The 27455-nt window shown below is 47.2% G+C and overlaps 1 protein-coding gene across 3 annotated transcripts in view; it reads right to left on the bottom strand.

Moving 5' to 3' along the window:
* Positions 1-27455, bottom strand: part of CYSLTR1 (cysteinyl leukotriene receptor 1) — a 292327-nt gene that overhangs the window by 57390 nt on the left and 207482 nt on the right. For all 3 annotated transcript variants that reach the window (XM_075132449.1, XM_075132450.1, XM_075132451.1), the window contains one exon: positions 18157-18279. The gene's annotated coding sequence lies outside the window, so the exon portion shown is untranslated. The remainder of the gene's footprint in view (positions 1-18156; positions 18280-27455) is intronic.

Genomic DNA, 27455 nt, shown 5'->3' with positions numbered 1-27455 from the left:
ATCCCACTCATGCAGTGAGAACACCTTGGATCTTTCACAAAGTTTCTTCCTCAGGCGATCTTTCCACTCCTCGGACACAGGTGAATCTCCAAAGTCAAACTTTGCTGGGTCTATCGTCGGAACTTGCGTTTCACACTGGGGGGTTACAATTGACTCGGGCTCAAAGAGGTCTGCTATTTTTTGTCCTCGCCTCACAAAAATATCACGACTTGTTCCATTAGCAATCAGTATAGTCACCTCTTCCTGGGCTTCAGCAGGTAGGGTTATGACTCCACTAAGAACCAGCACTCCTTCAGGGAGCCCTCCCTCAGTCGGCTGCTCTACCACTGCTAATGTTCTCTTATTGCCTTTCAGGCAGGTACTCATGACAATCACCTCCTTTTCTGTCATTGCAGGCACCACTAAGGGGACCGGGCCTGCGTACCTCAGTGCTCCCACCGGCAAATCAGGCATCACTCTTTTTGCGTCCTCAATTTTTCTGTAGGCTGCGGCACAATGTGTGTGTATCACTAAGGTATTCAGGTATTGGTCCCCTGCTCGCTGTCTGCAGTAATCTGCAAGTACCTTAAAGAGGCTGGAGTTGGTCCCTATCAGCACGGACACATCAGAGACACCTTTAGGGTCAGGGCATATTAAAGCTGCAGTGTCCACCTCCTGTCTTACCCCAGCGATCTCTTCTGGGAATTCCAGGTGTACAATGACATACCCCTGATACGGGTATTCATCCATGCTGAGACCACACAGGCCAAGCCCTGTCAAGGGCTGTATAGGCAGATGCATAAGCATCTGCTGGTAGAAAGACTGGAATATGATAGTCACTTGGGATCCCGTGTCAAGCACTGCTCTACATTCTGTCCCTTCAACCTTTACAGTGACCTCAGCTCGAGGTCCTATCAATCCTGGTGGGATTCGGGTGGCATGGTTCTTCGCAGAGGAGCCTCCAAACCCTGCAGGCCTAGGCGGCTCCCTTCCCAGGCCCTGGGGCCGTTTCCCGACTTTCCCCAGGTGGTCCTCAGCTTTTGGTATACTAGCGGGGGATTCTCTGCATTCTGACACCTGGCAGCAATGTGCCCATCCTGGCCACACCGGTAGCAGAAGAAGGATTGCCCTTTCCCGTGTTGCCGGGGTGGGGCAGAGGTTCTAAATGTAGTCTTCTGGACCGTGGTAACAGGGGGTTCCTTGTACGCTGAAGTCTTTGCTGAATCTATAGTATTCTCTAGTTCAGCCACTTTCTGTGTCAGAACCTGAACTCGTTGGGTAAGTTCCTCTTGAGGATTCACCATCAGCGCCTTGGGCGCTCGTATGGATGTTGTGGCAGTTGCCTGGGGTGGCTGAACCTCCCAAACCTCACCAGCTGCCTGCCTCTCTTCCTCCTCTCGGACCTCTTTTATCAGTCGAGAGTAACCCGGTGGATTGTCTTGGCGCTCCCTTAATCGAAGGTGGAGAAGGATTGGGTTCTGATATTGAATTCCCCTCACAATCTGAGCCAATCTAGTCCGGTCCATTTGCTCAACCGCTACTGCTCCCCTCATGATGGCTCTCTGTAATAATTTCTCCAACCTCTGTATGTAGGCAGAAACTTTCTCTTCCTTTTGTTGCCTGGCATTGAGGAACTTGCAATAAACATCCTCTGAGCCCTCGGTTCTCCCAAAGGCATGATCAAGGGCCTCTAGGCAGTCCTTTACCTTGACCCCAGGGTTACTGAGCTTCAGGGTGCGAATCACATCTAGGGCTGGTCCCCTGAGGCACTCTACTAGTCGCCTTCTCTTTTCAGCATCAGGTACTGCCCACTCCTGCAGCATTTCAGTGGTGTGTTCCAGCCAGGGTTCAAATGCTTCCTCCCCGGGTATTGGGGTGGGACCCCCAGAAAACAGCCTCAGTTTACGATAGGGGCTTGACTCAGGGTGGGGTGGCACAACCTTCTCTAATGCTTGCCCCAAAGCCTTCACCCACTCATCAGGTGATGGAGCAGCCTCCCGGGTTGGGACTCCTGGGTCAAGGCCCAACAGACCCGGCATATCAGCCAAGGTCTTCCCCTCTTTCCCCAAAAAGGCTGACATTTTCTTTAAAAACTCCACTTCAGATGCAGGAGCCGGTGAGGGCTGGCTCCCAGTAGTTATTACCTTCCACTCACCATCTTCCACTGCTATCGTGCCTGGAACCTGTAGTGGGTCCACAGCCGACGGCAGCTCACACAGTACAGCAAAATCTCCGTCCTCCCTCACAAATATGCGCCCACGCATTTTACATTTACTCAGGTACCCAGTGGATGCCCTTAAGGTAGGCTCTATTGAGCCTTCATCGAATGCCTCCGGCACCCCGGTCACCAGGACACAGTTCCTAGGGTTAATATTCATCCCCCTGCACCAATCCTCTAGCAAATGTAGGGCCATTATACAAACTGTAATTTCTTTCCCAAATATAACAGATCAAAACAACAACAACCAGATTCTGGGTTTTCCCAATTTAATGACTCACCTAAGATGTGCTTGCGAGGGGTACTGACCCAGTCTCGATCCCGGACGAGCCCCCAAAAATGTAACCCTTCTGCCAGGCCAAGTTGATAGCAGCAAGGGCCGGGTTCAGTACACCGGGGTTCCCTCTCACTAAAGCAAATGCAAAACTGGCTCGAGCCCCCACCCAGTGACCTGGGAAAATCTTACACACCCCCTGGGCGCCTCAAGGAGGCAATACTTCCCCTCTCGCAAGCACAGAGTCTTGGTGTAGTAGAGAATCTTTAATAACATGAGGCAAACAACATCAGCATTAAATTGGGGAAACACCACGACTAGTGTTCATTAACCAAACCATGAATGCCGACCCACCCCAGAAAAATTGGGCCACATCCTTTCCCTCAGGCTCTTGAGTCCCAGAACCCAAACGTCTCTTGAGTCCAGCAATCCACAAATCACCCAAAGTCCAAAAAAAAGTCCAGCCCCGGAGTTCAAAAGTTCATCTGCAGAGTGTTACTCCCCAGTCTGGCTAAAATGTGCCTGGGTGTGGGGGGGAAAGAGGTAAGGGGCACCTTACGTGTCCTGAAGCTGACTGCCTTACAGGGCTCTGCTCCGCTCCACCACGACCAGCTCCGCTCTGCACAGCTCGCCGTCTCACGGCTGGCTCCGCTCAGCTCGCCGTCTCACGAACACGCCGCCGTCTCACGCCCAGCTCCGCTCAGCTCGCCGTCTCACGAACACGCCGCCGTCTCACGCCCGGCTCCGCTCAGCTCGCCGTCTCACGAACACGCCGCCGTCTCACGCCCGGCTCCGCTCAGCTCGCCGTCTCACGAACACGCCGCCGTCTCACGCCCGGCTCCGCTCAGCTCGCCGTCTCACGAACACGCCGCCGTCTCACGCCCGGCTCCGCTCAGCTCGCCGTCTCACGAACACGCCGCCGTCTCACGCCCGGCTCCGCTCAGCTCGCCGTCTCACGAACACCCCGCCGTCTCACGCCCGGCTCCGCTCAGCTCGCCGTCTCACGAACACCCCGCCGTCTCACGCCCGGCTCCGCTCAGCTCGCCGTCTCACGAACACCCCGCCGTCTCACGCCCGGCTCCGCTCAGCTCGCCGTCTCACGAACACCCCGCCGTCTCACGCCCGGCTCCGCTCAGCTCGCCGTCTCACGAACACCCCGCCGTCTCACGCCCGGCTCCGCTCAGCTCGCCGTCTCACGAACACCCCGCCGTCTCACGCCCGGCTCGCCGTCTCACGAACACCCCGCCGTCTCACGCCCGGCTCCGCTCAGCTCGCCGTCTCACGAACAGCTCTGCTCACCCCACCGTCTCACAAATAGCTCCGCTGCACACCAGATCTTCCGGCTCCCCACTACTTGACACAGTGCTCAGTGATTTCAGCTCTCAGTGATTTCAGCTCATAGTAGTGGGAGCCTTAGTGCTGGTGCACCATAAGGCTGAAGTGAATTCAGCACAGTACCTGTAACAAAACTCTTAATAGACCCAAAATTAGCTCTGACATTCCACAGTGGAGAGAGACAGAGGTGCAATAGGTGCTTCAGGCCCTCACAAAGGGGCCTACACCACCAGGCACTAATACCTGTCTCAAGTCTCTCTCCCTTCACAGAGTTTTGGAACCCATGTCCCTTGCCTAGTGAGTGCTACTTAGTTGATGGTGAGTCCTCCATCATAACAAAAAGGCCAAGTACAGTTCCAAGCACAGTTCCCATAATCAGGGTACTAACAATTTATTCTTCCCGCCCCAATAACAGAGACACTGGGGATCCCACAGCAGCCAAAGTGACCATTTGGGCAGTTATGGCCTATTGCTAGGCGGGGTGGATGTGCCTATGCAAATAAGATCAGCCCCTGAAGTTCTTTTCCACAACTTGCCACACCTCACCACCAGATGTCAGGGTGGATCCCACCCTGTCTCTGCTTACACTAGATTCTCTTGGGGCAGACACTTGCCCAAGTTCCAAGAGGAGAAAAAACTTTTCTCCTGTAAATAAATCCAAAATCATTCTGTATACTAATAACTATTCAATTCTTTCCTTTCCCCATGCCTGGTTATTTGAGAAGCAGAGAATATATTTCATACATTCCTTCCACTCCTATTTAAGTATCCATGCTATATAGAATCCTCTCTCCTAAAGGATGGCCACTGGACTTGTATATTTTTCCCTTAGAAACAATTCTCAGACTCCAAATGTGTGAGGCATGAGGAATTTGGAAGAAATGCCTACCTGACCTGCCCAAAGGTTGAAAGGAAGTTATAAATCACCCATGCCCCCATCTCTCCTCCACACACTTCTTAAAAATGTACACCAAATGTATCTTGTTGAAGCCTTGAATTGTCAATACCAGGAAAGGTGGAAGGTCTTCTGCTGATGATCCAGTATCCATGATCCCCTTGATGGCAATAAGGAATGTTTACTGTGTCATGGGAGATCAGAGATGCTGCCTAGAGGCATTAGTGGTTTGGGACTGGTCTCTTGTTCTGCAGGTCACAGTACATACACAGGCCCAGCGGCTATGAGTGCATGTCTCACACTGTGAGACACACTTCTTCTGCAGTGCTCCTGGATTACTGTCATTTGGATTGTCCCCTGCCATTGGCAGGCTGATAGAGCTGCTAGACCAAAGCAGCTGCCATGATTTGAGGAGAACTATTGACAAGCTCAATAAAGGGGCATTTTAGGATAGGCTGTTTTGCACAGAGAGTAAGCTGGGAGTAGACACATTCAAGGTGATCTTTTCCAACAGATCTAGCTATTTGAGTGGCTTGCAACCTGGAGATATGGGCTAGATCCATCTGCTGCCTTACTGAGGAAAGCCAGTTGGCAATATGGTAAGAAGGCGTGAAAGGCTAAACCACACTGACTGTGTAGTCTTGGAGAGCTGTTTGCAATATTGACGGCTTAGCACTTGCAAGTGGTGAGGTGAAATGGCATCCTAAGCACATCCATGCTGACAACATGCAAACATGGAGGGAAGCAGACTCAGCATATGGGGTCCTCAAGCTGCCCTGAAACAATAATGGAGAAACCAAAACTTGCAAAGGTTTGTCTGAGTATTTGAACTCTGCTATATAACAGAACAGCTCTATGGCAGGGTGGTAATAGGGTTTAGAAGCTACAGGCTTCCTACCTCTTGTCTCTTATATTAGATTACAGGGAGTTGGAGATAGCAGGAGGAACCACTTTGGAGGGTCTTCCAACCTTTTTGTAAAGTCAGGGACAGATCACTGGGTTCAAGCCAGGAGCCACTTGAATCCTTAGGGAAGCAGTCCAAACATGAGAGTAGCAAGCATGAAAAGGCCATGAGTGGGACCGAGTGCTAGGGCTCTCCCAGGATGCTTAGGGAGTTCATCTTTTGCTTTTGCTGACTGATGTACATTTATTTGGATTTAAATAATAAAGAGTATCCATTCCAAAAGCTCAAAGCGTCCACGCGGTTAATTAAACTTATAACTGAAAATGGTCACCACTCAGCAGCAAAAATAAATAAGTTATAACTAGATTATATATTATGTGGATGAGGGTTGGCAGAAACAGAGCATCACTTTCAACAATGCCAGGACCAGAAGAAAATTTAACTGTTGGGAATTGAAAGTGAGTTATCTTCACCTAGTAAATGGGCAAGAAATGTTCAGTTACACTTCCTACAATTCCTTTAATGGGTCTTCACCTAGTCATAGGGGAGTCTATATTGGCAGATAGCTTTGCAGAACAGGTCAGTCAAACAAAATGGAAAACTAAAGTAATGACTCCAAGAAAGATATTTAATTAAATAACTCAATTAGCATCACAATACAAGTAACAGAAATAAAAATGAAAACACTCACAACAGCCTTAACTCTGACCCACAATCAAACCATGAGTTTACATTTCATGCAACAGTTGCAGCAAGGACTATTTAAAAAGTTCTAAAAATAACACATATACATAAAAATGTCATATGTCAATACAATATGCAGAATATAAAAACACTCATTTTTACATAAGACACCACATACACTGTTTATAATGCTGTGAAAACTACAGATGAATGCTAACTTAAAGTAATTGAATGAGACAGGGTAGTCTTTTAGAGAAAAAATTATACCAATAATTTCACAATACATATTAGACAAATTTAAAATGTAAATATTTTGAAAAACACTAGCTGTCACACCGGTCAATTTAGGTTTCAGAATAATTTTTGCAGAATGTTGTTTCAGAATGGTTTAATTTCTATAAGAATGCACATTGTTATGAGTGTCTGTGTTGGTGAACCCCTTTATAAGGGGGGGGTGTCTTTTTTTTTAGAGGCTGCATTGGTGGAACTATTGTCTATATAGTGCTTATGTAAGTTTACTTCAAATGAGATTTTTTTTTAGAAATTTCCTTGCTTTTAAAAAACATTTTAACACTGGAGAAAAAGATTCACACACAATATTTTCATTTTATCACTTGTTTAAAATTATTGCATTACATATTTAACATTTATGCATTGTGATTTTTCTAAAAATAAATGATCAAAAGGCATACGGATTTTTTTCTACCAATTTTACAGAGCATGCAGTGCTCTTATGATGTTCGTTTTTTTAGACTAAAATTTTCTGATAAGGTGATTGTACATCATTTTTATTTTTCTGAGAGATGGAAAACAAATTGGTGAATGTAAAAACTTGTGTGTGCATGAGAAAACTTTTTATTCTCATGACATTTCTCTTTCATCACCTTCAAGAATTAAAAAATCCCAGAAGTAGTTAATTTAAATTGGTTTGCAGAAAGAAAATGTTAGAAGTATCACAAAAATAAGCACCTTTCTGACAACAAAATGGTTTTGACATGTATATTTCCTGGAATAATTTCATGAGCCTTCTAAGATGGTGCCATTGAACTGAAAGATAAATATGCGTGCTTGCTAGATCTTAAAACTGATAATGCAGAAGTGACTTGGTTCACACTGAATTCTGGTGTGTCATTTAGTTCTTATTACTATATTTGACAAGGGCCAAAGAATGATCTGCCACAAACTACATGTCTAAGTTAAGTTGCCTAAAAATTAGAGGAGTCCATTATAATAATTATATTCATACTGTGAGGAAGATCAGTTCATCTTTTTCACTGACTTTGATTTCAGCTGACCTAAGTAGGAAATCAAGTCACTGATATACATAAAATTTGTCTATATCTAACAGTTCTTCCACACCAGCTGTAACTGTGTGTGTGTTTGGAAATTAGCTATATGTTTTTTGTGTATATTGTCTAATTTATTAGGCTTTGTTCAAATGACCTATTTTAGCATGACATTTAAAATTTCACAGTCCATGTTCTCCCATTTTAGAAATGTTTATGGATGATAACTGACATCTTGAACAAAACCCAGGAGCAAATAGGTAGTCAGTATGGAGCACAGAGTGCTGGTGTTATGTGCACACAATGGCTTCCATCACTCCAGAAATGGTGCATTCTTTGCTCGCTAAAACTTCCAGGTGTTTTTCAAAGATGTTCCCAAAGAGTGCACTGCAGTACTCTAGACTTGAAACCAGAACCATATAATTATAACTATGTGCTGAGATTTACCAGGCAGGAGCAGCCCCTAGGAAAATTGATAGTGCAAATGGCACTATTTGCCACAGCTGTTACCTTGTAACTCAGGAGCAGTAATAGATCGACCCAAGGCTGCATACTCAACTGGCAAAGGTTAGACACACAGTACCATTCCAATGGAAAGGGCACTCACACCCCTGCTTATTCCAATCTAGTTGCTTTTCCTGCCTGTTAACATCATTTCATCTTATGCAGGTTGAACCTACACTAGTTTATTTCCATCTATAGCCCTACCCTTGTCAGACATTGGGAAATCAGAGACATGGAAGTATCCAGGTTTGTTTAAAAGAATACATGAAGAGAAGGTGTGATGGGGTATACTGGCTGTTCTGGCTTTGGGGGAGAACCCATTTGGAGCTGGAAAGCATCCTGCCCCAAGCGGTGCTTAGAAAGAAAACATGGTTTCTGCATGCACTGCAGCACATTCTCTAGGACCATCCAAGGTAAATGTTCAGGTGTGCTTGACAGGTATACTGAATACAGTACCAGACTGCCTTGTGGAGGACGCTGGGACTGTGGACCAGGTGGGTGAGCAGCACGGAGAAGGTCATACTAGAGACAAGGGTGCCAGCCGCAAAAAGTAGAGGTGTAAACATTGAGAATGGCTGGCCAGAGAAGAGACAGGCCTAGGGAAAGAATGTAGGGCAAGAAGCAGGTTGTTCAGACTGGGTAAGGCTGGGAAGGAGGAAAGTCAAGTGTCTGTCTAGACCATGTGTGTGTAATTCTATGACTGTGCATCGATGGTGAGATTAACAGGGTTGTCTATATCAAAATACTTCAGGAGGGGCACTTTTGTGGCAACCAATGTTTTAATTCCTGGAAACTGCACTTGGACTAAACCCAGTACCAACTGACTTCCAGGAAGCAGTGGGACTGGAGCACTTGTCTTTGACAAGTTTGGGTGAATTTACACATATATGTGATCATAACAATGGATTGCTTAAGTGTTACTGTGTCTTATGGGGTTTCCATCTGAAAAATGGCTTCTTCCTTTTTGGGTTGGCCTGAAGACAGTGTTCATTGAGTATGTGCCCCATAGAAGTGATGTCTTCCAGCCCAGTTTGGTAGTTTGCTTTAATTCCTTTTCTTTGTATTGTAACATGTTGTGAACCCTTTCACCATCCTGTGCAATGGTCTCTCCCCATATTACTAGGTTGTCCATAATGACTTCTACAACTTCTAATATATCAAATAACTGCGCTACAATACTTTGATAGACTTGTAATGCTAGAGCAATCCATCACGAACGCTGCCGCATGAGAAGCATTGAGGAGGATACTGTTTCTAGAATGCCTCTCCATCCTCTCCCCAAATTTTTGACAAGTGCCACGGGCTCTCAAAAGTCCGTAGGTGCAAATCACTGCAAAGGGACAATGGAGACTTCAGTTTGTCACCGACACTAAATGAACCCTATGCTGTTTGCCTGTCTCTAGTGGGAGAGAGATAAGGCATTAAAAGGAAACCAATATAAAAACTGCAAAAATAATTTGACACTCACATAGTGGGCCAAATTAGGTTCTCAGCCCTGGTCTACACTAGGAGTTGAGGTCGAATTTAGCAGCATTCAATCGATTTAACCCTGCATCTATCCACACGACAAAGCCCTTTTTTTTGACTTAAAGGGCTCTTAAAATCGATTTCCTTACTCCACCCCCGACAAGGGGATTAGCGCTGAAATCGGCCTTGCTGGGTTGAATTTGGGGTACTGTGGACGCAATTAGACGGTACTGGCGTCTGGGACCTATCCCACAGTGCTCCATTGTGACCGCTCTGGACAGGACTCTCAAATCAAATGCTCTGGCCAGGTAGACAGGAAAAGAACCGCAAACTTTTGAATTTCAATTTCCTGTTTGGCCAGCATGGCAAGCTGCAGGTGACCATGTAGAGCTCATCAGCAGAGGTGACCATGATGGAGTCCCAGAATCGCAAAAGAGCTCCAGCATGGACCGAACGGGAGGTACGGGATCTGATCGCTGTTTGGGGAGAGGAATCCGTGCTATCAGAACTCCGTTCCAGTTTTTGAAATGCCAAAACCTTTGTCAAAATCTCCCAGGGCATGAAGGACAGAGGCCATAACAGGGACCCGAAGCAGTGCCACGTGAAACTTAAGGAGCTGAGGCAAGCCTACCAGAAAACCAGAGAGGCGAACGGCTGCTCCGGGTCCGAAACCCAAACATGCCACTTCTATGATGAGCTGCATGCCATTTTAGGGGGTTCAGCCACCACTACCCCAGCTGTGTTGTTTGACTCCTTCAATGGAGATGGAGGCAACATGGAAACAGGTTTTGGGGACGAGGAAGATGATGATGATTAGGTTGTAGATAGCTCGCAGCAAGCAAGCGGAGAAACCGGTTTTCCCGACAGCCAGGAACTGTTTCTCACCCTGGACCTGGAGCCAGTACCCCACGAACCCACCCAAGGCTGCCTCCCGGACCCGGCAGGCGGAGAAGGGACCTCTGGTGAGTATACCTTTTAAAATACTATACATGGTTTAAAAGCAAGCATGTTTAATGATTAATTTGCCCTGGCATTCGTGGCTCTCCTGGATATACTTCCAAAGCCTTTGCAAAAGGTTTCTAGGGAGGGCATCCTTATTCCATCCACCATGGTAGGACACTTTACCACTCCAGGCCAGTAACACATACTCGGGAATCATTGTAGAACAAAGCATTGCAGTGTATGTTTGCTGGCGTTCAAACAACATCCGTTCTTTATCTCTCTGTGTTATCCTCAGGAGAGTGAGATATCATTCATGGTCACCTGGTTAAAATAGGGTGCTTTGCTTAAGGGGACACTGAGAGGTGCCTGTTCCTGCTGGGCTGTTTGCCTGTGGCTGAAAAGAAATGTTCCCCGCTGTTAGCCACGGGGAGGGTGGAGGATGGAGGGGGTAGCCACGCGGTGGGGGAGGCAAAATGCGACCTTGTAACGAAAGCACATGTGCTATGTATGTAATCTTAACAGCAAAGTTTACCGTGAAAGAGTGTACCCATTGTTCTAGAAAATGTGTCTTTTTAAATACCACTGTCCCTTTTTTTTTCTCCACCAGCTGCATTTGTTTCAAGGATCACAGGATCTTCTCCTTCCCAGAAGCTAGAGAAGATTAGAAGGCGAAAAAAATGCACTCGTGATGAAATGTTCTCTGAGCTCATCCTGTCCTCCCACACTGACAGAGCACAGATGAATGCGTGGAGGCAGACAATGTCAGAGTGCAGGAAAGCACAAAAGGACCGGGAGGAGAGGTGGCGGGCTGAAGAGAGGGCTGAAGCTGAAAGGTGGCGGCGGCGTGACGAGAGGAGGCAGGATTCAATGCTGAGGCTGCTGGAGGATCAAACCAATATGCTCCAGCATATGGCTGACCTGTAGCAAAGGCAGCAGGAGCACAGACCGCCGCTACAGCCCCGGTGTAACCAACCGCCCTCCTCCCCAAGTTCCATAGCCTCCTCACCCAGACGCCCAAGAACGCGGTGGGGGGGCCTCCGGCCACCCAGCCACTCCACCCCAGAGGACTGTCCAAGCAACAGAAGGCTGGCATTCATTAAGTTTTAAAGTTTTAAACTTTTAAAGTGCTGTGTGGCCTTGTCCTTCCCGCCTCCACCACCCCTCCTGGTGCTTCTCTCCTCCACCACCCCTCCTGGGCTACCTTGGCAGTTATCCCCCTATTTGTGTGATGAATGAATAAAGAATGCATGAATGTGAAGCACCAATGACTTTATTGCCTCTGCAAGTGGTGATCGAAGGGAGGAGAGGAGGGTGGTTAGCTACAGGGAAGTAGAGTGAACCAAGGGGCGGGGGGTTTCATCAAGGAGAAACAAACAGAACTTTCACACCGTAGCCTGTCCAGTCAGGAAACTGGTTTTCAAAGCTTCTCTGATGTGCACCGTGCCCTCCTGTGCTCTTCTAACCGCCCTGGTATCTGGCTGCGCGTAACCAGCAGCCAGGCGATTTGCCTCAACCTCCCACCCCGCCATAAAGGTCTCCCCCATACTGTGACAGATATTGTGGAACGCACAGCAAGCAGTAATAACAGTGGGAATATTGGTTTAGCTGAGGTCTAAGCGAGTCAGTAAACTGCGCCAGCGCACCTTTAAACATCCAAATGCACATTCTGCCACCATTCTGCACTTGCTAAGCCTGTAGTTGACCAGCTCCTGACTACTGTCCAGGCTGCCTGTGTACGGCTTCATGAGCTACGGCATTAAGGGGTAGGCTGGATCCCCAAGGATAACTATAGTCATTTTAACATCCCCAATGGTTATTTTCTGGTCTGGGAATAAAGTCCCTTCCTGCAGCTTTTGAAACAGACCAGAGTACCTGAAGATGCGAGCGTCATGTACCTTTCCCGGCCATCCCACGTTGATATTGGTGAAACGTCCCTTGTGATCCACCAGAGCTTGCAGCACTATTGAAAAGTACCCCTTGCGGTATGTACTCGCCGACTTGGTGCTCCGGTGCCAAGATAGGGATACGGGTTCCGTCTATGGCCCCACCACAGTTAGGGAACCCCATTGCAGCAAAGACATCCACTATGACCTGCTCATTTCCCAGGGTCACTACCCTTGATATCAGCAGATCTTTGATTGCGTGGGCTACTTGCATCACAGCAGCCCCCACAGTAGATTTGCCCACTCCAAAATGATTCCCGACTGACCGGTAGCTGTCTGGCTTTGTAAGCTTCCACAGGGCTATCGCCACTCGCTTCTCAACTGTGAGGGCTGCTCTCATCTTGGTATTCTTGTGCCTCAGGGCAGGGGAAAGCAAGTCACAAAGTTCCATGAAAGAGCCCTTACGCATGCGAAAGTTTCGCAACCACTGGGAATTGTCCCAGACCTGCAATGCTATGCAGTCCCACCAGTCTGTGCTTGTTTCCCGAGCACAGAATCGGGTTCCACCACATGAACCTGCCCCATTAGCAGCATGATGCCCACATTGCCAAGGGCCCGTGCTTTGAGAGAAGTTTGTGTCCCTGTCCTCATCACTCACGTCACTGCGCTGTCGCCTCCTCGCCCGGTATCGCTTTGCCAGGTTCTGGTGCTGCATATACTGCTGGATAATGCGTGTGGTGTTTAATGTGCTCCTAATAGCCAAAGTAATCTGAGCGGCCTCCATGCTTGCCGTGGTATGGCGTCTGCACAGAAAAAAGGCGCGGAATGATTGTCTGCCGTTGCCCTGACGGGGGGAGGGGCGACCGACAACATGGCTTACAGGGTTGGCTTACAGGGAATTAAAATCAACAAAGGGGGTAGCTTTGCGAGAAACTGAATGGCCCCCTCACGGATAGAACTCAAAACCTCAAGGACAGAACTCAAACCTGGGTTTAGCAGGCTGTTGATTTCACAGAGGGAGGGAGGGAGGAGAAAATGAATACAAAACAAATCTGGTCTATTTCTTGTTTTGAGCCACTTCATCTATCTTTATACATCTTGCTGGCAGCAGACTGTGCAGTACAACCGCTAGCCATCGTAAAAACCTGGGTGCTTGGCAGAAGACGGTGCAGTATGACAACTAGCCATCATCTTCTGCTAGCTAGAGGTTAAAAGACAGTGGACTGCCAGTAGGACTCAATTGCCACGAGACGAAACAAGGGAAATGACCTGGCTGAGTCACTCCCATGTTTGCCCAGGCGCCTGGTTAAAAGAGCACCCAGGACTACGTCAATGACGGCTACCAGTCATACTGTCTGCTGCCAAAAGGCAATAAACTGCTGCTGTGTAGCAATGCAGTACCACGTCTGCCAGCACCCAGGAGACATACGGTGACGGTTAGCTGAGCGGGCTCCATGCTTGCTGTGGTATGGCATCTGAACAGGTAACTCAAGAAAAAAGGCGCAAAACGATTGTCTGCCCTTGCTTTCATGGAGGAAGGGAGGGAACGGGGGCCTGACAATATGTACCCAGAACCACCCATGACAATGTTTTAGCCCCATCAGGATTGGGATTTCTACCCAGAATTCAAATGGGCAGCGGAGACTGTGGGAACTGTGGGATAGCCACCCACAGTGCAATGCTCCGGAAGTCAATGGTTGGCTCGGTACTGTGGACACACTCCGCCGACTACATGCACTTAGAGCATTTGTGTGGGGACACACACAATCAACTGTATAAAAACGCTTTCTACAAAACTGACTTCTATAAATTCGACCTAATTTTGTAGTGTAGACATACCCTTAGTTACACCAATGTAAGCACTGAATTACACTGGTGTAACAAAGCAGAACTTGCCTCATTATATTCAAATTGTAGCTGTTGATCTAACTTTTAACAGTTTAACTTGCTTTCATTTCCTCAGACTGTAAAAGCCGGAGCTGCTCTGAGTGTCCTCTTAAGACACTTGAAAACATAGTCCACATGGTGGGATCTCTTGCCTCACTCAAACTTTACAGCTGGTTGGCCATAAGCTTTCATCCATGCTGATGGAAACTCATTGATCATCTGAAGTTTTCTGCCAATTGATCAAAACTTAATTGAAATTAATGCTAGTCCAAAATAAGTGAATTATCTGAAATCAGACACCAATGTGTGTTTGTAGCCAAAGTGAATGGTGGCATTTAGAAATAACAGAGCATTGATGAATAAGCATTCAATCTTTCCCCAGAACTAAACAGGAAAATAAGTTAAGGCAATGATGTGGTTAAGAATTAAAACAGGGGTGGGCAAACTATGGCCCACCGCCTATTTTAATCCAGCCTTTGAGCTGCCGTGGGGGAGCAGGGTTTGGCGCTCCAGCCAGGGAGCAGGGTTGGGGGCCGCTCCACGCAGCTCCTGGAAGCAGCGGCATGGCCCCCCTCTAGCTCCTATGCGTGGGGCAGCCAGAGGCCTCCCCTCTGCACGCTGCCCCTGCCCCAAGCACTGCTCCTGCAGCTCCCACTGGCTGGGAATCTCAGCAAATGGGAGCTGCAGGGGTGGTGCCTGTGGACGGGGCAGTGTGCAGAGCCACTTGGCCACGCCTCCGCATAGGAGCTGGAGAAGGGACATGCCGCTGCTTCCGGGAGCCGTTTGAGGTAAGCGCTGCCCTGAGCCTGCACCCCTGAGCCTCCCCCCGCACCCCAACCCCCTGTCCCAGTCCTGATCCCCCTCCTGGCCTCCGAACCCCTCGGTCCCAGCCCAGAGTACCCTCCTGCACCCCAAACCCCTCATCCCCAGCCAGAGCCTGCACCCCTTCCCGCACCACAACCTGATCCCCCTCCCACCCTCCAAACCCCTCAGTCCCAGCCCAGAGCACCCTCCTAGACCCCAAACTCCTCATCCCTAGCCCCACTCCAGAGTCCGCACCCCTAGCTGGAGCCCTTCCCCTCCCCCAGCACCCCACTCCCCTGCCCTAGCCCGGAGTCCCCTCCCAAACCCTGAACACCTCATTTCTGGCCCCACCCCGGAGCCCGCATCCCCAGCCAGAGTCCTCACTCCTTCCCGCACCCCAACCGAAATTTTGTGAGCATTCATGGCCCGCCATACAATTTCTATTCCCAGATGTGGCCCTCGGGCCAAAAAGTTTGCCCACCCCTGAATTAAAATGTGCAAAAGTCAGGGCATTCAAAGTCATAGCTTTATAAGATAGATCTGTGATCAAAACAAATCTATAAAATGGGTGGGTTATAAACATTGTGGGAATGATCACTTTGAATTTCTTGTGTTTTGTGCATTTAAACTCTCAACCTTAATATTGCATTAGTTTAATTTTTATTTTAGTTTAGTTTATATTAGTTTTTAAAAATACTTAAAAAGAAAACGAAAACATGGTGACTGATAACACCTCTAAGTATGCTGTTTATTTCAATGTGAAATTCAAATATGCTGACTTCCAGTATCAGTTTTATACTGAAGGTGCTTTCTTAGCTACCAGTATCCACCTTGTATCTCTACTTAAAGCTAAGATCTTTGATTAACAGGAGCGGAAGGATGTTGCAGGGTGGTTTGACAAACAAGTGGAGGGTTTGCACGCTTGAGCCCTAGCCCTAGCTAGTCTTATAGCCTTAATTCATCAGAATATCAATAGGACAACAGGCCCGCAGTGATTAATGTATTGAAACACATACATGTGAAATCCAATAGAACATATTGCTTGTATACAAATGGAGACCTTTCTTTGTTTCTTTCTTTCTTTCTCTCTCTTTCTTTGCCTTCAGCGTGTGATTATCTGCTTCAGAGCATTCTGTCCTCTCCTATCATCTATACGGCTTGTACGATTTGATTTAGAAAATGAATCTGAAATGTAGTTCTCATTAAGGGCCTATGCCAAAGCCTAACAAAACTTTTCTGTTGATTTCAGTGGGCTTTCAATCAGGTGCAGAATGAAGATATCCTTGGGATTTGGGTCAGGCCTTTTAAACTGCTTTTTAGCCTGTGACTGCTGCTATCTAATGCTCTGAAAAGTTTTGAAAAAGCTGCCAATACTTAGGATGTGGTTATTGTTTTTTCTGATTCAGATTCTTTATACTGTGCAACTACTTACACATGATGAGTTTTTGTAGGACTTGAGGAATTGGAAGTTGATTGTATCGCATGTTATTTTTACAACTTCAAAACAGGAAATATTGAACATTACAACACAATTCCTTCAAATTAAAGGAATTTTCCTGACACAGGAACTTGCACCAGGCCCACCTGAACACAATGTGGAGCATAATAGTCTTTCATAATCAAAAACAAAGGCCTGTTGCTTCATGTCCCCAGCTGTGCTGAATCAGCATATGTAGAAATAGCATTTTCTTCTGGAATGCTTGATGAACTTCTGTATTGGAAAGGTGGTCTTTCTGGATGCATTTATAACAGTTTAAAAGCCAAGACCTTAGGTGTATCTACAGGGAGGTGATCTTCTCAGCTTCCCTTGGAGAAACAAAGAGTTAAAACAGCTAGGGGACAAGATGGCTCAAAGGACAGAGAGCAGGTGGAGAACTCTTCATCACTAAGTCACTAGTTGAAAGCTGGGTGTTGTCTATGCAACACTGGCAAAGCACACTAGATGAGTGTGATTTGTAAAGTGCACTAATGTGCCCTGTGTAGACCCTACTGGCACACTCTAAGAGTACATCTGCACTGTGATAAAAAACCCATCGGCACTGAGTCTCAGATCCTGGGTCAGTTGACTTGGGTTTGCAGGGTTTAGGCTGCAGGACTACAAATAGCAGTGCAGATGCTTGGGCTGAGGCTGAAGCCTGGACTCTGAGACCCTCCCTCCATAGGTGCTCGAAGCAGGAGTGCTGGGGGTGCTTCCATACCACCTGGCTTGAAGTGGTTTCCATCATATGCAGGGTTTATAGTTTGGTTCAATGGCTCTCAGCACCCTACTATACAAATTATTCCAGCACCGCTGCCTCTCTTCACCCAGGGTCCCAGATTCCAGGCTCCAGCTCCAGCCCAAATGTCTACATTGCAATTCATAGTCCTGCAGCCTGAGCCTCTTGAGGCTGAGGCAGATGATGGGGGTCAGCCAGGGCTGTGCCATGGATTTGCTATTACAGTGCAGACATACTCTAAAACAGTGACACTCACACCTCAGTGGTTCAGGAGCCAAATTAGCGATCAACATTACCCAAAAGTGCCACCAAAGTGTGAATTCATTGTTTCATATACTATATTTACATTTACATATTTCAATAGTATGACAGGGAAATATTTAGTTTATATGTATTATATATTATTCTCAGAACAAATAAGATAATAACTTGAGCAAGTTCATAACTTAATTGGTTAATAACATAGTAAAAGCATCCTGATTGGTTAATAATTAAATTGCACTGTGTTTTAATATCCTGTGCTGCAAAGAGCCGCAGGAGACACATTAAAGAGCCCCTTGCAGCTTGCAAGCCACAGTCTGAGTATCACTGCTCTAAAAGGTACCTTGCCCAAGTTAATGTTGCGTGCAACATGTTAGATTGCTTTACAAATCGCACCGCTCTCGCACACTTTGCCGCGCAGACAAGGTCAGGTCAGTGGTGACAGATAGGTGCTGCCACCTGATGGCTGTTCAGCGGCCTCTGTGAAATGAACAGGTGATATCAATGCAACTGAAAGTGGACTGGTGTCCACAACAACAAACCCTCATCATAAATGGCACCCTTGTTGGCAGAGAAACCAGAAGGCAGTGGACACAGAAAATGAGCTTCCTTCTCACCTCCAGGTCAGGGCTGAAGCACACACAGAGGGAGCAGATTGAGGAAGCTTGGACTGCTGCAGACTGAGATGTATCTCTTCTGTGGACAGAAAGCTTCAGTCTCCAGAAGCAGCAATACAGGACCTTGCCACAGAAAAAAACAAAGTATATAAACAGGAGCAAAATTGTAAGTGTTGCACAACATTTTAGCCACAGGACTTTCATTGACTGTAATAGGAGGCTGTTGGCTACAACCTGTGATGTAATGACAAGTGTGCATTAGTGCCCTTGGTTGGAGAGAATAGAAGATCTGCTCAAGTACATGTGATCATATCACATTCTAGGCACTAGCCTACTGACCGTGTAAGCTATAATACGATGAACACAGGTTAACTAACCACTCTCTTTTAGCTCAATTAGAAAATTGTCTATGTTTTTGAAGCTGAAAGTCCTTCTGAGTCCTATCACTGCTGTTGACTGTAGGGTCTGCATGATACACTTGCCAACCACAAAGTCTCTGTGACCACAGAGTGGAGTCCTTACAACCCCATGCAACTTTGGCAACATACACCAATCATTACATTTTCATTGCGCAATTCTTTCACTAATCACTGTATTTAAGCTAGATTGGATCCATTGCAAAAGGATAATCAGAGACTTCCGTAGTTTTATATGACTTACAATTTCTTGTTTGCTGTGCTGTTGTAGTGTTAACCGGGGTTCTTTTAACCCAAACTCCTGGTAAAGTTTACTCTGTGTGAGGTGGTGTTAGGAAATAAATCAGGGGAGACACGGCCGTCCGACCGACAGATGGCTGGCACAAACAGGACAACACAAGAGTGCTTTCACTTAAAGCTAAACTTTACTTAGTCTCAAGCACTTACACACGTCCGCAACAGGTTAGTAAAACATCCCCAACTCTCAATAATTACCGAAGCTGAGCGTGGCTTTCGAGTGGCACCGTAACAGACTTCTGCTGGCCAGGCTTCCGTCTGCCAGTGGGGACCAAGATGCGTCCAGAGGGAGTGTCCCTGAAGAGCCCCTCCTGAGAAGTCCAATTACCTCAAACTTTACCCCCTTATTTATACATTAGTAATACAATGACATATCCCTTAAACAAAACTTGCTAAGCAAGCAGGGTTAAAAGGTCAAACACCTTATGATTGCCAATTAACCAGAGATTTTTTTTTTCTTTCAGAGTGTCCATGCCTTTGGGCCCTGATAAACATTCCTAGGGGCACGTATAGACAGATATCTTGTTTTTCTAAAATACATGCATCAGCAATTTCAACATGCTTAGCAGGAAGGGCGCGGGGTCAAGCTGCCCCATCTATGGCACCCAAAAGCTCCTCCCCTCCTGTCTTGGTTATGCTGAGACCTCTGCATATAGTCCTACTTTTAGCAATAAGCAAGAATGGTTCAGTATGGCCTGCTAACTTGACTACTGTTAGCAACAAGCGATAGTGGTTTAGGCACTTTACTGGTTTGCCAAAATCTCCCCGAACAGTAGCTGTGTTGGTCCTAGAGAATTAGAGAGACAAGGTGGGTGAGGTGATATCTTTTATCGGACCAACTTCTGTTGGTGAAAGAGACAAGCTTTTGAGCTTACACAGAGCTCTTCTTCAAATCTGTAAGCTTCAAAGCTTGTCTCTCTTATCAACAGAAGTTGGTCCAATAAAAGCTATTACCTCATCCACCTTGTCTCTTTACAATTTCTTGTCAACCCAGAATTCATATGATGTCCATCTTAGGAATTGCTGTTGCTATCTCCTTGATTATATTTTACCACTTAACCCTCTACATTTGAAGGTTCATACGGTGGACATTCTTTTCCCATGACAGCACATAACAACCTGTTTGCTAATAAGTGTTTTCTCTAGTGCTTTTATAACTCTAAAGAATGCAAAGGTATTCTTAGGCAGATAACAGATATAGGACAAAGGGTGGATGAGAAACAAGCCGTCATGGTTAAAAAGAAGGAAATACACTGAACTAGGCATGGGTATTAGCCAACTTTGTTTTGTGATTCTCAGCCCTGTGATGGCTCCTTGTGCACCACCGTGCAGGAGGTAAGTGGGGGCCAGGCAAAAGCAGGTCGGATCTGGAGAATTTGCTGTTATGAAGGTCCACCTATTCTTTCACAGAGGAGAAATATTAGGGTGGAGGTGGTTTCTGCAGCATAATGGCTGAAGCAGCTCCTGCAGAATGACTCCACCTCTGCTCCATAGCCTCAGGAGAAGTATCCCTCTGTGTGTCTCCAGTGCCCAGACCACCTCCTCAGGCGCCAGATGCAAATATAGACCTAAATGAGCAGTGTCAGCTTATTGGCAACGTGCCAAACCACAGGCAGTACAGGACTTTGCAAGACTAATTTTTGTTTCGGTTTAGAAGGCTAAATACATTGCCAATCACAGCCTGTCAATATAGCGTAATGATAAAGGGATTTATGGGGACAATTGCTCTGGTTCTGGAGAGCAAAATGTTAAAATTGGAAGCGTTCGCAAAATTGAAACTTTGGGATGTTTCCTAAGGTTGCATCTGCTGCCATCAAAACAGTCTGCAGTCCTTTTAGAGACCCTGTGAGCCAAGGATATACCATTGAAATACATACACACATAGGTCCGTTACTTACCACGGGAAACTATTCCACAGCCTGAAACATCTTGCTGTTGGGAAGTTCTTCCTGATGTTCAGCCTCAATTGTCCTTTTCTTAATGTCACCCCATTACCACTAGTTCTAACTTAATATATCGCATGAATTGGATTACTCTCCATTGCTGGTGTTAACAACCTCCAATTATTTGTCACCTGTTATTTTCCCTTCCTTCTATAGCCATTTCTTAGTCAAGTTCCATTTATTTGGCTCTTGTTGCCTGAATCAGCAAAGCAACTAAACATGTTTAACTGTAACCTAAGTGCTTTGTTGGATGGGGATTGACTTTTGCATGTATTTATAACTAAGGACATGCTTAAATGTTTTGCTGAACTGGGGCCATAATACTTTCTTCTCATGACATCATTCCAGCCCGCTGATATTTTTGTTACTTGAACTCCCTTCAATTTGTCAATATCCTTCAGGGGACCAATCAGTGGGAATAGGGAAGTGATTTTACTTCTTGGTAGGGCATAGGTGAGATATTAGAATATTGAGTACAGTTTGATATCCACATTTATAAAGGATGTTGAAAAGTTGGCGAGGGTGCAGAGAGAAGCCCCCCAAATGATTTGAGGGCTGGAAAAAACGCCTCACTGTGAGACCCTTCAAGAGCGCAATCTGTTTAGCTTATCAAAAAGGTGGTTGAGAGGTGACTTGGTGACAGTGTATAAGTACCCTGGGAGGAGAAAATACAGGGCACTAAAGGGATCTTTAATCTAGCAGAAAAAGGCAGAACAAGAACCAATGGCTGGAAGCCAAAGCCAAATACAAATTAGAGATCAGGCACAAATTTCTAACAGTGAGGGCGATTACCCATTGGAACAAAGTACCAAAGGAAGTGGCAGAATTCTCTAACCTCAAACCATGACAGGCTGCCTTTCTGGAAGATATGCTTTAGCCAAGCATAAGTTAATTGGCTCAATACAGGAGTCACTTGGAGATATGTTAAGGTCTATGATATACAGGTGGTCAGATTCGGTCCCTTCTGGCGTTAAACTCTGTGAAACTATGGAAATGTTGTGTCCAGAATTTAATACAATATTCTAGGTGTTTTTGCCCAAGAAACTTATAGAATGGTACTATTACTTTCCTGTTTGCTGATGCCTCTGTGTATGTAATCTAGAATTGTGTAGCCCATTTGTGTGCCCATGTCATCTGCAAAAGTATGTCTAATTTTCAGCCCAATGCAGTGGTGCTGTAACACTTTTTACAGTGTGTGTTTGTGTGGGGGGACGGGGGACTGAAAGCCAGTGGTCCCCAAACTTTTTACTTCACACCCCTCTTACCCCTGTGCGTGCCCCCTCTCCCCAGAGCTGTGGCCAGGACCAGGCTGTGGCTCCAGGAGGGTGGGGGGATGTGGACAGGGGTAAGGGGGCTGAGGCTGGAACCACAACTGGAGCCAGGAGTGGAGACTAAGTGAATTGACTAAGGTCACATAGGCTAAGGTCTGGCTAAAGTCACAAGGAAAGTCTGTGGCTCAGCAGGGAATAAAAATGAGGTTCTTCGCATCTCAGCCTACTGCTCTTAACACTGGACCATCCTTCCTCAGCATTTCTGCCTCCAATTAAACCAAATTCTTCACTCAGACCTGCAAGCTCTATGTCTATTGAATTTGATGTAAATTGCTGTGAAGTGGTCTACAACCCCTCCACAAAACACAGGTAGGAAGGGGTTTAGAACCCTCCCTGCCTCTACACAGCAACCACGCTCAAGTGGGCTTAGCTGTGAGAAATGTCAGCTCTGAAAAGAGACATCCTCAGCTGCTGTAGCTGATGAGAGCAAGCCTGAGTATAAAGAATGAGAAAGAAGACGAGGGCGCAGAAGAGCTTGGGACTTCAATGGAGCAACAGCTCGTTGCCAGATGGCCAGGGGAACTAGCACCAGATTGTCTCTGAGAGATTTGGAACTTTCCGGAGTACACGGGATGGGAGCGGAAGATGAAAGCTCTGGAGGGCGAGGGCTTGCTGACTCAGTGTTATGTTTATGGACTCCATCTTTTGTTGATTTGATTTAAGTCATTATGGCTCAGGCCAAGGACTGACCCAGGCCCCTCGAACTAGGACTTTGCACAAGGTGGTGGCCATCACCACTGAGCTGCACACCCAGATATCTGACCTGTTTAGTCACCATCCCTAAGTCTTTCTCCTCTTCCCCTCCCCTTCCTTAGTTACCCCTTTTCCTGTTTTTGGAAATAAATGCTTATTATTCTTATGTGGGTTTGATTTACTATCTTAGCCCTGGTCTACACTAGGACTTTAGGTCGAATTTAGCAGTGTTAAATCAATGTAAACCTGCACGCGTCCACACGATGAAGCCCTTTTTTTCGACTTAAAGGGCTCTTAAAATCGATTTCCTTACTCCACCCCTGACAAGTGGATTAGCGCTTAAATCGGCCTTGTCGGGTCGAATTTGGGGTACTGTGGACACAATTCGATGGTATTGGCCTCCAGAAGCTATCCCAGAGTGCTCCATTGTGACTGCTCTGGACAGCACTCTCAACTCAGATGCACTGGCCAGGTAGACAGGAAAAGAACCGCGAACTTTTGAATTTCAATTTCCTGTTTGGCCAGCATGGCAAGCTGCAGGTGACCATGCAGAGCTCATCAGCAGAGGTGACCATGATGGAGTCCCAGAATCGCAAAAGAGCTCCAGCATGGACCGAACGGGAGGTACGGGATCTGATCGCTGTTTGGGGAGAGGAATCCGTTCTATCAGACCTCTGTTCCAGTTTTCGAAATGCCAAAACCTTTGTGAAAATCTCCCAGGGCATGAAGGACAGAGGCCATAACAGGGACCTGAAGCAGTGCCGCGTGAAACTTAAAGAGCTGAGGCAAGCCTACCAGAAAACCAGAGAGGCGAACGGCCGCTCCGGGTCAGAGCCCCAAACATGCCGCTTCTATGATGAGCTGCATGCCATTTTAGGGGGTTCAGCCACCACTACCCCAGCCATGTTGTTTGACTCCTTCAATGGAGATGGAGGCAACACGGAAGCAGGTTTTGGGGACGAAGAAGATGATGATGATGATGATGAGGTTGTAGATAGCTCACAGCAAGCAAGCGAAGAAACCGGTTTTTCCGACAGCCAGGAACTGTTTCTCACCCTGGACCTGGAGCCAGTACCCCCCGAACCCACCCAAGGCTGCCTCCTGCACCTGGCAGGCGGAGAAGGGACCTCCGGTGAGTGTACCTTTTAAAATACTATACATGGTTTAAAAGCAAGCATGTGAAAGGCTTAATTTGCCCTGGCATTCATGGCTCTCCTGGATGAACTCCCAAAGCCTTTGCAAAAGGTTTCTGGGGAGGGCAGCCTTATTCCATCCACCATGGTAGGACACTTTATCACTCCAGGCCAGTAGCGTGTACTCGGGAATCATTGTATATATTGCAGTGTATATTTGCTGGCGTTCAAACAACATCCGTTCTTTATCTCTCTGTGTTATCCTCAGGAGAGTGAGATATCATTCATGGTCACCTGGTTGAAATAGGGTGCTTTTCTTCAGGGGACACTGAGAGGTGCCCGTTCCTCCTAGGCTGTTTGCCTGTGGCTGAACAGAAATGTTTCCCGCTATTAGCCACGGGCAGGAGGGAGGGTTGAGGGGGTAGCCACGCGGTGGGGGGGAGGCAAAATGTGATCTTGTAACGAAAGCACATGTGCTATGTATGTAATGTTAACAGCAAGGTTTACCCTGAAAGAGTGTAGCCATTGTTTTATAAAATGTGTCTTTTGAAATACCGCTGTCCCTTTTTTTTTCTCCACCAGCTGCATGTGTTTCAATGATCACAGGATCTTCTCCTTCCCAGAGGCTAGTGAAGATCAGAAAGAAAAAAAAACGTACTCGTGATGAAATGTTCTTTGAGCTCATGCTGTCCTCCCACACTGACAGAGCACAGACGAATGCGTGGAGGCAAATAATGTCAGAGTGCAGAAAAGCACAAAATGACCGGGAGGAGAGGTGGCGGGCTGAAGAGAGTAAGTGGTGGGCTGAAGAGAGGGCTGAAGCTCAAATGTGGCGGCAGCGTGATGAGAGGAGGCAGGATTCAATGCTGAGGCTGCTGGAGGACCAAACCAGTATGCTCCAGTGTATGGTTGAGCTGCAGCAAAGGCAGCTGGAGCACAGACTGCCGCTACAGCCCCTGTGTAACCAACGACCCTCCTCTCCAAGTTCCATAGCCTCCACACCCAGATGCCCAAGAACGCGGTGGGGGGGCCTCCGGCCAACCAGCCACTCCACCACAGAGGATTGCCCAAAAAACAGAAGGCTGGCATTCAATAAATTTTAAAGTTGTAAACTTTTAAAGTGCTGTGTGGCATTTTCCTTCCCTCCTCCACCACCCGTCCTGGGCTACCTTGGTAGTCATCCCCCTATTTGTGTGATGAATGAATAAAGAATGCATGAATGTGAAGCAACAATGACTTTATTGCCTCTGCAAGCGGTGATCGAAGGGAGGAGGGGAGGGTGGTTAGCTTACAGGGAAGTAGAGTGAACCAAGGGTCAGGGGGTTTCATCAAGGAGAAACAAACAGAACTTTCACACCGTAGCCTGTCCAGTCATGAAACTGGTTTTCAAAGCTTCTCTGATGCGTACCGCGCCCTCCTGTGCTCTTCTAACCGCCCTGGTGTCTGGCTGCGCGTAACCAGCAGCCAGGCGATTTGCCTCAACCTCCCACCCCGCCATAAACGTCTCCTCCCTTACTGTCACAGATATTGTGGAGCGCACAGCAAGCAGTAATAACAGTGGGATTATTGGTTTTGCTGAGGTCTAAGCGAGTCAGTAAACTGCGCCAGCGCACCTTTAAACATCCAAATGCACATTCTACCACCATTCTGCACTTGCTCAGCCTGTAGTTGAACAGCTCCTGACTACTGTCCAGGCTGCCTGTGTACGGCTTCATAAGCCATGGCATTAAGGGGTAGGCTGGGTCCCCAAGGATAACTATAGGCATTTCAACGTCCCCAGTGGTTATTTTCTGGTCTGGGAATAAAGTCCCTTCCTGCAGCTTTTGAAACAGACCAGAGTACCTGAAGATGCGAGCGTCATGTACCTTTCCCGGCCATCCCACGTTGATGTTGGTGAAACGTCCCTTGTGATCCACCAGAACTTGCAGCACTATTGAAAAGTACCCCTTGTGGTTTATGTATTCGCCGGCTTGGTGCTCTGGTGCCAAGATAGGGATACGGGTTCCGTCTATGGCCCCACCACAGTTAGGGAATCCCATTGCAGCAAAGCCATCCACTATGACCTGCACATTTCCCAGGGTCACTACCCTTGATATCAGCAGATCTTTGATTGCGTGGGCTACTTGCATCACAGCAGCCCCAACAGTAGATTTGCCCACTCCAAATTGATTCCCAACTGACCGGTAGCTGTCTGGCGTTGCAAGCGTTCACAGGGCTATCGCCACTCGCTTCTCAACTGTGAGGGCTGCTCTCATCTTGGTATTCATGCGCCTCAGGGCAGGGGAAAGAAAGTCACAAAGTTCTATGAAAGTGCCCTTACGCATGCGAAAGTTTCGTAGCCACTGGGAATCGTCCCAGGCCTGCAACACTATGCGGTCCCACCAGCCTGTGCTTGTTTCCTGAGCACAGAATCGGCATTCTACTGCATGAACCTGCCCCATTAGCACCATGATGCATGCATTGGCAGGGCCCATGCTTTCAGAGAAATCTGTGTCCATGTCCTGATCACTCATGTGACTGCGATGACGTTGCCTCTTCGCCCGGTATCCCTCTGCCAGGTTCTGGTGCTGCATATGCTGCTGGATAATGCGTGTGGTGTTTAATGTGCTCCTAATTGCCAAAGTGAGCTGAGCGGCCTCCATGCTTGCCTTGGTATGGTGTCCGCACAGAAAAAAGGCGCGGAACGATTGTCTGCCATTGCTCTGATGGAGGGAGGGGCGACTGACGACATGGCTTACAGGGTTGGCTTACAGGGAATTAAAATCAACAAAGGGGGTGGCTTTACATCAAGGAGTATTTCAGGCAGGACTTCATGGAGGGTTCCAATAAGAAATGGTGCACCTAAGTAATTGTTCTTATTTGAACAAGGAGGTTGGTCTGGCCTCTGATTGATACATGGCTAGATTTACCTCGCTGCACCTTCTCTGTGAGTGACTGCAGTGTGACCTAGAGGAATGAGTCCCCTAGACGGGCGAGGGGAGAGGCAAATGAGTACAAAACAAATCTGGTCTATTTCTTGTTTTGATCCACTCCATCTATCTTTTACATCTTTGGCTGGCAGCAGATGGTGCAGAAGGACTGCAAGCCATCCACATCTCATGGCTGCTCGGCAGAAGATGGTACAATAGGACTGCTAGCCATCCTCATCTCTTGCCTGCCCGGCAGAAGATGGTACAATAGGACTGCTAGCAATCCGTATCACCTGCCTGCTCACCATAAGATGGTTCAATAGGACTGACTGCAGGACTAAAGAGAATGACCTGGTCAAGTCACTCCAAATTTAGTCCCTGCGCCCATGTCTGCCCAGGCGCTCCTGATTGACCTCACAGAGGCGACCAGGAGCATCTTGGACATGACGATGATGGCTACCAGTCCTACTGGACCGTCTGCTGCCACAAGGCAATGGGTTGCTGCTGCTGTGTAGCAATGCAGTACCACGTCTGCCAGCACCCAGGAGACATACAGTGACGGTTATCTGAGCGGGCT

Source organism: Caretta caretta, chromosome 9 (assembly GCF_965140235.1).
Source record: "Caretta caretta isolate rCarCar2 chromosome 9, rCarCar1.hap1, whole genome shotgun sequence".
Lineage (NCBI taxonomy): Eukaryota > Metazoa > Chordata > Testudines > Cheloniidae > Caretta > Caretta caretta.
The sequence above is the reverse complement of the archived record's forward strand: the minus strand, read 5'-3'. Positions and strand labels throughout refer to the sequence as shown.